A 15,000-nucleotide genomic window follows, 5' to 3' on the forward strand; every position below is an offset into this window, starting at 1 on the left:
ATCTGTGTCTCTCTCTATCTGTGTTTTTCTCTCCCTCTCTATCTGTGCCTGTCTCTGTATCTGTATGTCTCACTCTGTGTTTGTGTGAGTCTCTCTCTCTCTGTGACTCTCCCTCTATCTGTGTTTCTCTCTCTATCTCTGTGTGTGTCTTTCTCTCTCTCTCTCTCTGAATCTGTCACAGATTCTCACAGAAATACACACAGAGAGAAACACACACACACATACAGAGAAACATACAGACACAAAGAGAAGACACACACACACTCACAAAGAGAGAAGCACACACGCACAGAAAGAGAAACACACACACACACAAAGAGAAACACTCACAAAGAGAGAAGCACACACACACACAAAGAGAAACACACACACTCACAAAGAGAAACACACACACTCACAAACAGAGAAGTACACACGCACACACAAAGAGGGAAACACACACACACACAAAGAGGGAAACACACACACTCACAAAGAGAGAAGCACACATGCACACAAAGAGAAACACACACACACACAAAGAGAAACACACACAAAGAGAGAAACACACACACTCACAAACAGAGAAGTACACACGCACACACAAAGAGAGAAACACACACACACACAAAGAGGGAAACACACACACACACGTCAATATCTTTTCCCAAAGGTAGGGGAGTCTAAAACTATTTCTCTCCCTGTGAGATATGTAGTCACTAATTACTGAATCCAGGCAAAATCACATCCCATTCTTATCCCGGGATCTGCAATGGGATTTTACACTGAAATCCTCGGATATCAGGACTAGGGGATTTTCACAGTAACTTCATTGCTGTGTTAATGTCAGCCTGTTTGTGACACTTGTAAATAAACTTAAAGTTAACACTCCTGCACTTTCCCACCCGCACTCACTCACTCTTGTACACTTACTCAGTCTTACACACATTACACACTCTGTCTCTCTCGCACACACGCTCTCTCTCGCACATGCACTCTCTCGCACACGCGCTCTCACACTCTCTCTCCACACACACACACACTCTATCTCTCTCTCTCAAACACACTCTCTCTTGCACACACTTTATCCCTTGCACACACACTCTCTCGCACACATATTGTCTCTCACACACAGACTCTGACACTCACACACACTCTCACACACTCTCTCTCACATATTCTCTCTCACACACACACTCACATGCTCTCTCACTCTCTCTCTCTCTCTCGCACACACACTCTCTCTCTCTTCACCCACACACACTCTCTCACACACACACTCTCTCTCTCTTCACCCACGCACACTCTCTCACACACACACTCTCTTTCTCACACACACTCTTTCTCACACAGTCTCTCTCTCACTCTCACCCACACACACTCTCTCACACACTCTCTCTCCACACACACACACACACACACACACACACACACACACACACACACACACACACACACACACACACACACACACACACTCACTTTCACACATTAGCTCACACTGTCACACACACACTCTCTCCCGCACACACTCTCTCCCGCACACACACTCTCCTGCACGCACTCTCTCCCGCACACACTCTCTCCCGCACACACTCTCTCCCGCACACACTCTCTCCCGCACACACACTCTCCTGCACACATTCTCTCCCGCACGCACTCTCTCCCGCACGCACTCTCTCCCGCACGCACTCTCTCCCGCACACATACGCACTCCTTCTCACACACTCCCTCACATGTGCTCTCTCTCTCACACACACACTTTCTCTCACACACACACAAATGTGCACTCTCTCTCAAACACATTCTCACTCACACAAGCACTCTTCCACAAACTCTAACACACACACACTCTCTCTCTCTCACACACATTCTCTCTCTCACACACTCTCTCTCACACTCTCTAACACACACACACACCCTCTCTCACACAACCTCCCTCACACACACACTCTCTCACACACACTCTCTCTCTCTCACACACACACACACTCTCTCTCTCACACACACACTCTCTCTCTCACACACACACTCTCTCTCTCACACACACACTCTCTTTGTCACGCACACACACTCTCTCACGCAAACACACTCTCACGCACACACACACACACTCTCTCTCTCTCGCACACACACACACACACACACTCTCTCTCACACACACACACACACACACACACACACACACACACACACACACACACACACACACACACACACACACAGACACACTGTCTCTCTCTCCCTCTCTGTCTGTGTACGTCTCTCTCTCTCTCTCATAGAACATTACAGCACAGTACAGGCCCTTCAGCCCTCAGTGTTGTGCTGAGTTATGTCCAGTTCCAAAATCAGGGTCATTTATAAAGATGACAAACAGCAGTGTCCCCAAAACAGATCCCTGAGGTACACCACTAGTAACTGAAGTCCAGGTTGAATATTTCCTATCAACCACCACCCTCTGTCTTCTATCAGCGAGCCAATTCCTGATCCAAACTGCTAAATCACCCTCAATCCCATGTTTGCGTATTTTCTACAGTATCTTACCATGGGGAACCTTATCAAACACTCTCTCTATATATCTGTCTCTCTCTATCTGTCTGTCTGTCTGTCTCTCTATTTCTGTCTCTCTCTGTATTTCTGTGTGTGTCTCTCTCTCTCTGCATCTGTCTCTCTCTTTGTGTCTGTCTCTCTCTTTCTGTATCTGCATCTCTCTCTCTCCCTATCTGTATGTGTGTGTGTCTCTCTCTGCATCTGTGTGTCTCTCTCTGCATCTGTGTGTCTCTCTCTGCATCTGTCTCTCTCTGTATATCTGTATCTCTCTCTCCCTCTCTCTGTGTCTGTCCGTATCTCTGTGTCTGTCTCTTTCTTTCTCTATTGTGTTTTTCTCTCTGTCTCTCGATCTGTATCTCTCTCCCTGCATCTGTGTGTGTCTCTCTCTCTGTATCTGTATGTCTCACTCTGTATCTGTGCATGTATCTCTCTCTCTACCTGTATCTATATTTGCCTCTCTCTATTGTGATTCTCATTCTCTCTATCTGTATCTCTCTCTGTGTATCTGTGTGTATCTCTCTCTCTGTATCTGTATGTCTCACTCTGGATCTGTGCATGTATCTCTCTCTCTCTCTCTACCTGTATCTATATTTGCCTCTCTCTATTGTGATTCTCATTCTCTCTATCTGTATCTCTCTCTGTGTATCTGTGTGTGTCTCTCTCTCTTTGTATCTGTGTGTGTATCTCTCTCTCTGTTTGTGTCTCTTTCTCTTTGTCTGTGTGTGTGTCTCTTTCTCTCTATGTGTGTCTCTCTCTATCTTTGTGTGTGTGTCTCTCTCTAACAGTGTGTGTCTCTTTCTGTATCTCTGTCTGTCTCACTGGATCTGTGTGTGTGTCTCCCTTTCTCTTTCTATCCATCTGTGTCTTTCTCTATCTGAGTTTTTCTCTCCCTCTCTGTCTCTCTCTGTATCTGTATGTCTCACTCTGTATCTGTATGTGTGTCCCTCTCTCTATGTCTTTCTCACTCCCTGTCTCTCTCTATGTCTCTCCCTGCATTTCTCTCTGTCTGTCTATCTATCTCTATCTCTTTCTTTGTGTGTGTCTCTCTCTATCTCTCTCTGTCTATGTCTCTCCATTTCTCTCTTTCTGTGTCTCTCCCTCTTTCACTCTCTGTGTCTCCATCTGTCCCTCTCTCTGTATCTGTTTCTCTCTCTCTCTCTATCTGTGTCTCTCTCTATCTGTGTTTTTCTCTCCCTCTCTATCTGTGCCTGTCTCTGTATCTGTATGTCTCACTCTGTGTTTGTGTGAGTCTCTCTCTCTCTGTGACTCTCCCTCTATCTGTGTTTCTCTCTCTCTCTCTATCTCTGTGTGTGTCTTTCTCTCTCTCTCTCTGTATCTGTCTATCTCTGTGTCTCTCTCTCTGTATCTGTCTCTGTATCTGTCTCTCTCTGTATCTGTGTGTCTCTCTGTATCTGTGTTTCTCTCTGTATCTGTGTCTTTCTCTGTATCTGTGTTTCTCTCTGTATCTGTGTCTCTCTGTATCTATGTGTGTCTCTATCTGTCTCTCTCTGTATCTGTGTGTCTCTCTGTATCTGTGTGTGTCTCTGTACCTGTCTCTCTCTGTACCTGTCTCTCTCTGTATCTCTCTCTCTCTGTATCTGTGTGTCTCTCTGTATCTGTGTGTGTCTCTGTATCTGTCTCTCTCTGTATCTCTCTGTCTCTGTATCTGTGTCTTTCTGTATCTGTGTCTCTCTGTGTCTGTATCTGTGTGTCTCTGTATCTGTGTGTCTGTCTCTGTATCTGTGTCTCTCTGTGTCTCTGTATCTGTCTGTCTCTGTATCTCTGTGTCTCTGCATCTGTGTGTCTCTCTGTCTGTCTCTGTATCTGTCTGTCTCTGTATCTGTCTGTCTCTGTATCTGTGTGTCTCTCTGTGTGTCTCTCTGTATTTCTAAGTTGCCCCTTAGTGTTCCAAGTTGCCCCAGAGATGGAGAGACAGGGACAGAGGGGAGCCCGAAACGCTACAGAAACAGGAGAAAGGTTTGAAAATGGAGGAATGTTTCTTATCCATCTATAAAAAGAACCCACTCTGACAGCAGTTCCATTTCACACTCTCTGCTCAGTCCTGTGTTGCGGGGTGGGTTTAGTGTGGGATCAGTGTTTGCTTTTCCCAAACCGCAGTGAGATTCTCAACAAGGGCAAGAGGTTTCAGTGTTTAAAAATGTAAAGATTACAAAATCAAAGCAGACAGAGAGTGATGAGACCTCACACCTTCAATGTAGTGATTCCCCCAATCTTTCCTTTTGTATATTGCTTCCTTCCTCTGTTTGAAGTTTTGGAGACGTAGACATTACTGAAACAATTCAATCTCTCGCGACAATCCCTGTAAACAGCTTCTGGAAACAAATTGACACTTTAATCATCCAAAAAGCTGAATCTCCGTTCAAACATCTCCCTCCCCATATCCTTGTAAATGTAAAGAGAACTCCCATTTCCCCAAAGCAGGAAGATATGGAATGGAATCACCTGAACCTCTCTATCAAAGATAGAAAGTTTCTTTTCTAGAAAGTTTATTTATTAGTGTCACAAGTAGGTTCACATTAACACTGGAATAAAGTTACTGTGAAAATCCCCTAGTCCCCACACTCCGGCGCCTGTTCGGGTTACACTGAGGGAGAATTTAGCAGGGTCAATACATCCTAACCAGCAGGTCTTTCAGATTGTGGGAGGAAACCAGAGCACCCGGAGGAAACCTACCCAGACACGGGGAGAACATACAGACTCCACACAGACAGTGACCCAAGCTGGGAATCGAACCCGGGTCCCTGGAGCTGTGTACACAAGAACATAAGATATAGGAGCAGGAGTAGGCCATCTAGCCCTTCGCGCGCGCGCACACACACACACACACACACACGAGAGAATCACACACACAGAAACACACAAAGAGAGAAGTGCACACACAAACACACACAGAAACTGACGCACAGACAAAGAGAGAAACACACACACACAGAAACACACACATACACAAAGAGAGAAACACACACAAAGAGAGAAACACACATACACAAAGAGAGAAAGTGACGCACAAAGAGAGAAACAAACACACACACACACCGAAACACACACACACAAAGACAGAATCACAAACATAGAAACACACACACACACACACACACACACAGAAACACAGAGAGCGAGAGAGAGAGAAACACACACACAAAGAGAGAAACACAGCTACACAAACGAAACCACACACACACAAAGAGAGAAACACAGATACAGAAGGAGAAAATGCACACACACACACACACACACACACACACACACACACACACACACACACACACAAAGAGAGAAGCACAAACACACACACACAGAAAAACACACACACAAAGAGAAACACACACACACAGAAACACACACAGAAACAGAGAGTGAGAGAAAGAGAAACACATGCACACACAGAGAAACACATACACAAAGAGAGAAACATACACACATAGACACACTGAAACACACTCATATACAAAGAGAGAAACACACACACACAAAGACAGAGACACACACACACAGAAACACACCAAGAGAAACATAGACACAAACAAACACGCACACAAAGAGAGAAACACACACACACACAGAAATACACAGAGAGAAACACACACATACAGAGAAACACACACACATACAGAGAAACACACACACACAAAGAGAAACACACACACACTCACAAAGAGAGAAGCACACTCGCACACACAAAGAGAGAAACACACACACAAAGAGAGAAACACACACACACACACACACACGCCAATATCTTGTCCCAAAGGTAGGGGAGTCTAAAACTAGAGGGCAGGGGTTTAAGGTGAGAGGGGAGAGATACAAAAGTGTCCAGAGGGACAATTTTTTCACACAGAGGATGGTGAGTGTCTGGAACAAGCTGCCAGAGGTAATAGTAGAGAGGGATACAATCTTGTCTTCTAAAAAATATTGAGACAGTTCCATGGGTAAGATGGGTCCAGATGGATATGGGCCAAATGTGGGCCATTGGGATTAGCTTAGGAGTTAAAAAAGGAGCAGCATGGGCAAGTGGGGCCAAAGGGCCTGTTTCCATGCTGTAAACCTCAGTGACTTTATGACTTACCCTCTCCCTCCCCCTGGTCTCTCTGCCTTCTCTCCTCACCCTCCACCACCCCCTCTCTCTGTATGTTAGTCTGTATGTCTATATGTGTGTGTGTAATTCTTTCTGTGTGTGTGTTTCCCTCTTTGTGTGTGTGTGTTTCTGTGTGTGCGTGTGTGTGTGTGTTTCTCGCTTTGTGTGTGTGTGTATGTGTATTTGCCGCTGTGTGTGTGTGTGTGTTTTTCTTTTCGTGTTTGTGTGTTTCTCTTCTGTCTGTGTGTGTGTTTCTCTCTTTGTGACTGTGTGTTCCTGTGTGTGTGTGTGCGTGTGTGTGTTGCTCTGTGTGTGTTTCTCGCTCTGTGCGTGTGTGTGTTTCTCACTCTGTGCGTGTGTGTGTTTCTCGCTCTGTGCGTGTGTGTGTTTCTCGCTCTGTGCGTGTGTGTGTTTCTTGCTCTGTGCGTGTGTGTGTTTCTCGCTCTGTGCGTGTGTGTTTCTCGCTTTGTGTGTATGTTTCTCTCTTTGTGTGTGTGTTTCTCTCTTTGTGTGTCCCTGGAGCTGTGTACACAAGAACATAAGAAATAGGAGCAGGAGTAGGCCATCTAGCCCTTTGCGCACATACACACACCCACGCACACACACAAAGAGAGAGAAACACACACACACACACACACACACACACACAGAAACACAGACACTGTGTGTGTGTGTTTTTTTGTTTGTGTGTGTTTTTTTGTTTCTGTGTGTGTGACTACGTGTGTGTGTGTGTGTGTTTCTCTGTGTGTGTGTTTCTGTGTGTGTGTGTGTTTCTATCTTTGTGTGTGTGTGTGCTGCTCTTTGTGTGTATGTGTGATTCTCTGTGTGTGTGTGTGTGTGTCTGTGTGTGTATGTGAGTGTGTCTCTCTCTGTCTCTCATTCTGCTTCTCTCTCTGTGTCTCTGTATCTGTGTGTGTATGTCTCTCTCTCTGTATCTGTGTGTGTGTCTCTCTCTCTCTCTGCGTCTCTGTGTGTGTCTCTCTGTATCTGTGTGTGTCTCTCTCTCTCTGTATCTGCGCGTGTGTGTGTCTCTCTCTCTCTGCGTCTCTGTGTGTGTCTCACCGTATCTGTGTGTGTCTCTCTCTGTATCTGTGTGTGCGTCTCTCTCTCTCTGTATCTATGTGTGTGTGTGTCTCTCTCTCTGCGTCTCTGTGTGTGTCTCTCTGTATCTGTGTGTGTCTCTCTCTTTCTGTATCTGCGCATGTGTGTGTGTCTCTCTCTCTCTGCGTCTCTATGTGTGTCTCACCGTATCTGTGTGTGTCTCTCTCTGTATCTGTGTCTGTCTCTCTCTATGCATCTGTGTGTCTCTCACCCTTATCTGTATGTCTCCATCTCTCTGCATCTGTGTGTGTCTCTCTCTGTATCTGTGTGTGTCTCTCTCTTTCTCTCTCTCTCTCTCTCCCTGTCTCTCTCTCTCTCTGTCACCCTCTCTCTGTCTCTCTATGTGTGACACTCTCTCTCTGCATTTCTCTCTTTCACTCCCTGTGTCTCACTCTGTCTCTTTCTCTCTCTCTGGGTGGGTATCTCTCTGTCTCTGGGTGTGTGTGCCTCTCTCTCCCTCTCTGTTTATCTGTTTCTCTCTCTGTATCTGCGTCTCTCTATCTGTCTGTCTGTCTGTCCCTCTCTCTCTATCTGTGTCTCTCTGTCTGATTCTGTGTCTCCCCCTTTCACTCTGTATCTGTGTGTGTGTCTCTCTCTCTATCTGTCTCACTCTCAGCATCTCTGTCTCTCTCTCTCTCTGTGTCTGTGTGTCTCTTTCTGTCTGTGTGTCTCTCTCTGTATCTGTGTGTGTCTCTCTCTGTATCTGTGTGTGTCTCTCTCTTTCTCTCTCTCTCTCTCCCTGTCTCTCTCTCTCTCTGTCTCCCTTTCTCTGCATCACTCTATCTGTCTCTCTCTCTCTCCCCCTCTCTCTCTATCTGTGTCTCTCTGTCTGTAACTGTGTCTCTCTGTATCTGTCTCACTCTCAGCATCTCTGTCTGACTCTCTGTGTCTGTGTGTGTCTCTTTCTGTGTGTATCTCTCTCTCTGTATCTTTGTGCGTGTCTCTCTCTGTATCTGTGTGTGTCTCTCTCCCTCTGTATCTGTGTGTGTGTCTCTCTCTGTATCTGTGTGTGTCTCTCTCCGTCTCTGTCTGTCTGTCTTTCTCTGTATCTGTATTGTCTCTCTCTCTCTCTCTGTATCTGTCTGTCTGTCTCTCTATCAGTGTCTGTGTCTCTCTCACACTCTGTTGTGTGTCTCTCTCTGTCTCTGTGTGTGTGTCTCTCTCTCTTTGTCACTCTGTCTCTCTGTGTGTTTCTTTATATATGTGTCCCTCACTGTATTTTTCTCTGTATCTGTTTGTCTCTGTCTCTGTATCGCTGTGTCTCTGTATCGGTGTGTCCCTCTCTGTATTTCTCTCTGTGTCTCTCTGTTTCCACGTCTGTGTGTCTGTCACTGTATTTCTCCCTGTGTTTCTCTCTTTCTGTCTGTATATGTGTGTCACTCTGTATCTGTGTCTCTCTCTCTCTGTATCTTTGTGTCTCTGTCTCTCTCTCTCTGTATCTGTGTGTCTCTGTATTCCGAAATTGCCCCTTAGTGTCCCACGTTGTGAAGGTTGGGGGGATTGGCCATGCTAAATTGCCCCAGAGATGGAGAGACAGGGACACAGGGGAGCCCGAAACGCTACAGAAACAGGAGAAAGGTTTGAAAATGGAGGAATGTTTCTTATCCATCTATAAAAATAACCCACTCTGACAGCAGTTCCATTTCACACTCTCTGCTCAGTCCTGTGTTGGGGGGTGGGTTTAGTGTGGGATCAGTGTTTGCTTTTCTCAAACCGCAGTGAGATTCCCAACAAGGGCAAGAGGTTTCAGTGTTTAAAAATGTAAAGATTACAAAACCAAAGCAGACAGAGAGTGATGAGAGCTCACACCTTCAATGTAGTGATTCCCCCAATCTTTCCTTTTGTATATTGCTTCCTTCCTCTGTTTGAAGTATTGGAGACGTAGACATTACTGAAACAATTCAATCTCTCGGGACAATCCCTGTAAACAGCTTCTGGAAACAAATTGACACTTTAATCACCCAAAAAGCTGAATCTCCGTTCAAACATCTCCCTCCCCATATCCTTGTAAATGTAAAGATAATTCCCATTTCCCCAAAGCAGGAAGATATGGAATGGAATCACCTGAACCTCTCTATCAAAGATAGAAAGTTTCTTTTCTATAAAGTTTATTTATTAGTGTCACAAGTAGGTTCACATTAACACTGGAATAAAGTTACTGTGAAAATCCCCTAGTCCCCACACTCCGGCGCCTGTTCGGGTTACACTGAGGGAGAATTTAGCAGGGTCAATACACCCTAACCAGCACGTCTTTCAGATTGTGGGAGGAAACCGGAGCACCCGGAGGAAACCCACCCAGACACGGGGAGAACATACAGACTCCACACAGACAGTGACCCAAGCTGGGAATCGAACCCGGGTCCCTGGAGCTGTGTACACAAGAACATAAGAAATAGGAGCAGGAGTAGGCCATCTCGCCCTTTGCACACTCACACACACACACACACACACACACACACAAAGAGAGAAACACACACACACAAAGAGAAAGAAACACACACAAAGGGAGAAACACAGACACACAAAGGGAGAAACGCATGCACACACACACACAGACCCACACACACACACACACAGAAATACACACAGTCACAAAGAGGGAAACACACACACACAAGAGAAACACACACACACGAGAGCAACACACACACACAGAAACACACAAAAAGAGAAACACGCACAAGGAGAGAAAGACTCACACACACAAAGAGAGAAACACACACACACACAAAGAGAGAAACACACGCACACAAAAAGAGAAACACACACAAGGAGAGAAACACACGCACACACAAAGAGAGAAACACACGCACACACACAAAGAGAGAAACACACACACACACAAAGAGAGAAACACACACACACACAAAGAGAGAAACAAACACATGCACACACAAAGAGAAAAACACGCACACATAGAAACACACACACAAAGAAAGAAACAAACACACAAAGAGAGAAACACACACACACACACACAGAAACACGCACACGTGCAAAGAGAGAAACACACACACACATAACCACACACACACCCAAAGAGAGAAACACACATACACACAGAAACACGCACACACGCAAAGAGAAAAACACACACACACATAACCACACACACACCCAAAGAGAGAAACACACACACACAAAGAGAGAAACACACACACACAAAGAGAGAAACACACACACACAAAGAGAGAAACACACACACACACAAAGAGAAAAACACACACACACACAAAGAGAGAAACAAACACACACAAAGAGAGAAACACACACACACACAAAAAGAGAAACACACACACACACAAAGAGAGAAACACACACACACAAAGAGAGAAACACACACACACACAAAGAGAGAAACACACACACACACAAAGAGAGAAACACACACACACACACAAAGAGAGAAACACACACACACACACACACACAGAAACACACACACACAAAGAGAGAAACACGCACACACAAAGAGAAACACACACACACAAAGAGAGAAACACACGCACACACAAAGAGAGAAACACACGCACACACAAAGAGAGAAACACACGCTCAAAGAAATACATGCACACAAAGAGAGAAAAACACACACATACAAAGAGAGAAACACAGAAAGAGAGAAATACACACACAAAGAGAACACACACACACACTCACAAAGAGAGAAGCACACACACTCACAAAGAGAGAAGCACACACACACACACAAAGAGAGAAGCACACACACTCACAAAGAGAGAAGCACACACACTCACAAAGAGAGAAGCACACACGCACACAAAGAGAAGCACACACGCACACAAAGAGAAGCACACACGCACACAAAGAGAAACACACACTCACAAAGAGAGAAGCACACACACTCACAAACAGAGACGTATACACGCACACACAAAGAGAGAAACACACACACACACAAAGAGGGAAACACACACACACACGTCAATATCTTTTCCCAAAGGTAGGGGAGTCTAAAACTATTTCTCTCCCTGTGAGATATGTAGTCACTAATTACTGAATCCAGGCAAAATCACATCCCATTCTTATCCCGGGATCTGCAATGGGATTTTACACTGAAATCCTCGGATATCAGGACTAGGGGATTTTCACAGTAACTTCATTGCTGTGTTAATGTCAGCCTGTTTGTGACACTTGTAAATAAACTTAAAGTTAACACTCCTGCACTTTCCCACCCGCACTCACTCACTCTTGTACACTTACTCAGTCTTACACACATTACACACTCTGTCTCTCTCGCACACACGCTCTCTCTCGCACATGCACTCTCTCGCACACGCGTTCTCTCGCACATGCACTCTCACACTCTCTCTCCACACACACACACTCTCTATCTCTCTCTCTCAAACACACTTTCTCTTGCACACACTTTATCCCTTGCACACACACTCTCTCGCACACATATTGTCTCTCACACACAGACTCTGACACTCACACATACTCTCACACACTCTCTCTCACATATTCTCTCTCACACACACACTCACATGCTCTCTCACTCTCTCTCTCTCTCGCACACACACTCTCTCTCTCTTCACCCACGCACACTCTCTCACACACACACTCTCTTTCTCACACACACTCTTTCTCACACAGTCTCTCTCTCACTCTCACCCACACACACACTCTCTCTCACACACACACACACACACACACACACTCACTTTCACACATTAGCTCACACTGTCACACACACACTCTCTCCTGCACACACTCTCTCCCGCACACACACTCTCCTGCACACATTCTCTCCCGCACGCACTCTCTCCCGCACACATACGCACTCCTTCTCACACACTCCCTCACATGTGCTCTCTCTCTCACACACACACTTTCTCTCACACACACACAAATGTGCACTCTCTCTCAAACACATTCTCACTCACACAAGCACTCTTCCACAAACTCTAACACACACACACACACTCTCTCTCTCACACACATTCTCTCTCTCACACACACTCTCTCTCACACTCTCTAACACACACACACACCCTCTCTCACACAACCTCCCTCACACACACACTCTCTCTCGCAAACACTCTCTCTCTCACGCACACACTCTCTCTCTCACGCACACACTCTCTCTCTCACGCACACACTCTCTCTCTCACGCACACACTCTCTCTCACGCACACACTCTCTCTCTCACGCACACACTCTCTCTCTCACGCACACACTCTCTCTCTCACGCACACACTCTCTCTCTCACGCACACACTCTCTCTCTCACGCACACACTCTCTCTCTCACGCACACACTCTCTCTCTCACGCACACACTCTCTCTCTCACGCACACACTCTCTCTCTCACGCACACACTCTCTCTCTCACGCACACACTCTCTCTCTCACGCACACACTCTCTCTCTCACGCACACACTCTCTCTCTCACGCACACACTCTCTTTCTCACGCACACACACTCTCTCACACACACTCTCTCTCTCTCACGCACACACTCTCTTTCTCACGCACACACTCTCTCTCTCACGCACACACTCTCTCTCTCACACACACACTCTCTTTCTCACGCACACACACTCTCTCACGCAAACACACTCTCACGCACACACACACACACTCTCTCTCTCTCACTCACACACACACACACGCTCTCACACTCTCTCTCCCTCCCTCTCTGTCTGTGTACGTCTCTCTCTCTCTCTCATAGAACATTACAGCACAGTACAGGCCCTTCAGCCCTCAGTGTTGTGCTGAGTTATGTCCAGTTCCAAAATCAGGGTCATTTATAAAGATGACAAACAGCAGTGTCCCCAGAACAGATCCCTGAGGTACACCACTAGTAACTGAAGTCCACGTTGAATATTTCCTATCAACCACCACCCTCTGTCTTCTATCAGCGAGCCAATTCCTGATCCAAACTGCTAAATCACCCTCAATCCCATGTATGCGTATTTTCTACAGTATCTTACCATGGGGAACCTTATCAAACACTCTCTCTATATATCTGTCTCTCTCTATCTGTCTGTCTGTCTGTCTCTCTATTTCTGTCTCTCTCTGTATTTCTGTGTGTCTCTCTCTCTCTCTCTCTGCATCTGTCTCTCTCTTTGTGTCTGTCTCTCTCTTTCTGTATCTGCATCTCTCTCTCTCCCTATCTGTATGTGTGTGTCTCTCTCTCTCTGCATCTGTGTGTCTCTCTCTGCATCTGTGTGTCTCTGTATATCTGTATCTCTCTCTCCCTCTCTCTGTGTCTGTCCGTATCTCTGTGTCTGTCTCTTTCTTTCTCTATTGTGTTTTTCTCTCTGCCTCTCTATCTGTATCTCTCTCCCTGCATCTGTGTGTGTCTCTCTCTGTGTATCTGTATGTCTCACTCTGTATCTGTGCATGTATCTCTCTCTCTCTCTACCTGTATCTATATTTGCCTCTCTCTATTGTGATTCTCATTCTCTCTATCTGTATCTCTCTCTGTGTATCTGTGTGTCTCTCTCTCTCTTTGTATCTGTGTGTGTATCTCTCTCTCTGTTTGTGCCTCTTTCTCTTGGTCTGTGTGTGTGTCTCTCTCTCTCTCTATGTGTGTCTCTCTCTATCTTTGTGTGTGTCTCTCTCTCTAACGGTGTGTGTCTCTTTCTGTATCTCTGTCTGTCTCACTGGATCTGTGTGTGTGTCTCCCTTTCTCTTTCTATCCATCTGTGTCTTTCTCTATCTGAGTTTTTCTCTCCCTCTCTGTCTCTCTCTGTATCTGTATGTCTCACTCTGTATCTGTATGTGTGTCCCTCTCTCTATGTCTTTCTCAGTCCCTGTCTCTCTCTATGTCTCTCCCTGCATTTCTCTCTGTCTGTCTATCTATCTCTATCTCTTTCTTTGTGTGTGTCTCTCTCTATCTCTCTCTGTCTATGTCTCTCCATTTCTCTCTTTCTGTGTCTCTCCCTCTTTCGCTCTCTGTGTCTCCATCTGTCCCTCTCTCTGTATCTGTTTCTCTCTCTCTTTCTATCTGTGTCTCTCTCTATCTGTGTTTTTCTCTCCCTCTCTATCTGTGCCTGTCTCTGTATCTGTATGTCTCACTCTGTGTTTGTGTGAGTCTCTCTCTCTCTGTGACTCTCCCTCTATCTGTGTTTCTCTCTCTCTCTCTATCTCTGTGTGTGTCTATCTCTCTCTCTCTCTGAATCTGTCTATCTATGTGTGTGTCTCTGTGTGTCTTTCTGTCTCTGTATCTGTGTCTCTCTGTATCTGTGTCTCTCTGTGTCTCTCTCTCTGTATCTCTCTCTGTATCTGTCTCTCTCTGTATCTGTGTGT

Source organism: Carcharhinus amblyrhynchos, chromosome 34, assembly GCF_965287045.1.
Source record: "Carcharhinus amblyrhynchos chromosome 34, sCarAmb.v2.hapA, whole genome shotgun sequence".
NCBI lineage: Eukaryota > Metazoa > Chordata > Chondrichthyes > Carcharhiniformes > Carcharhinidae > Carcharhinus > Carcharhinus amblyrhynchos.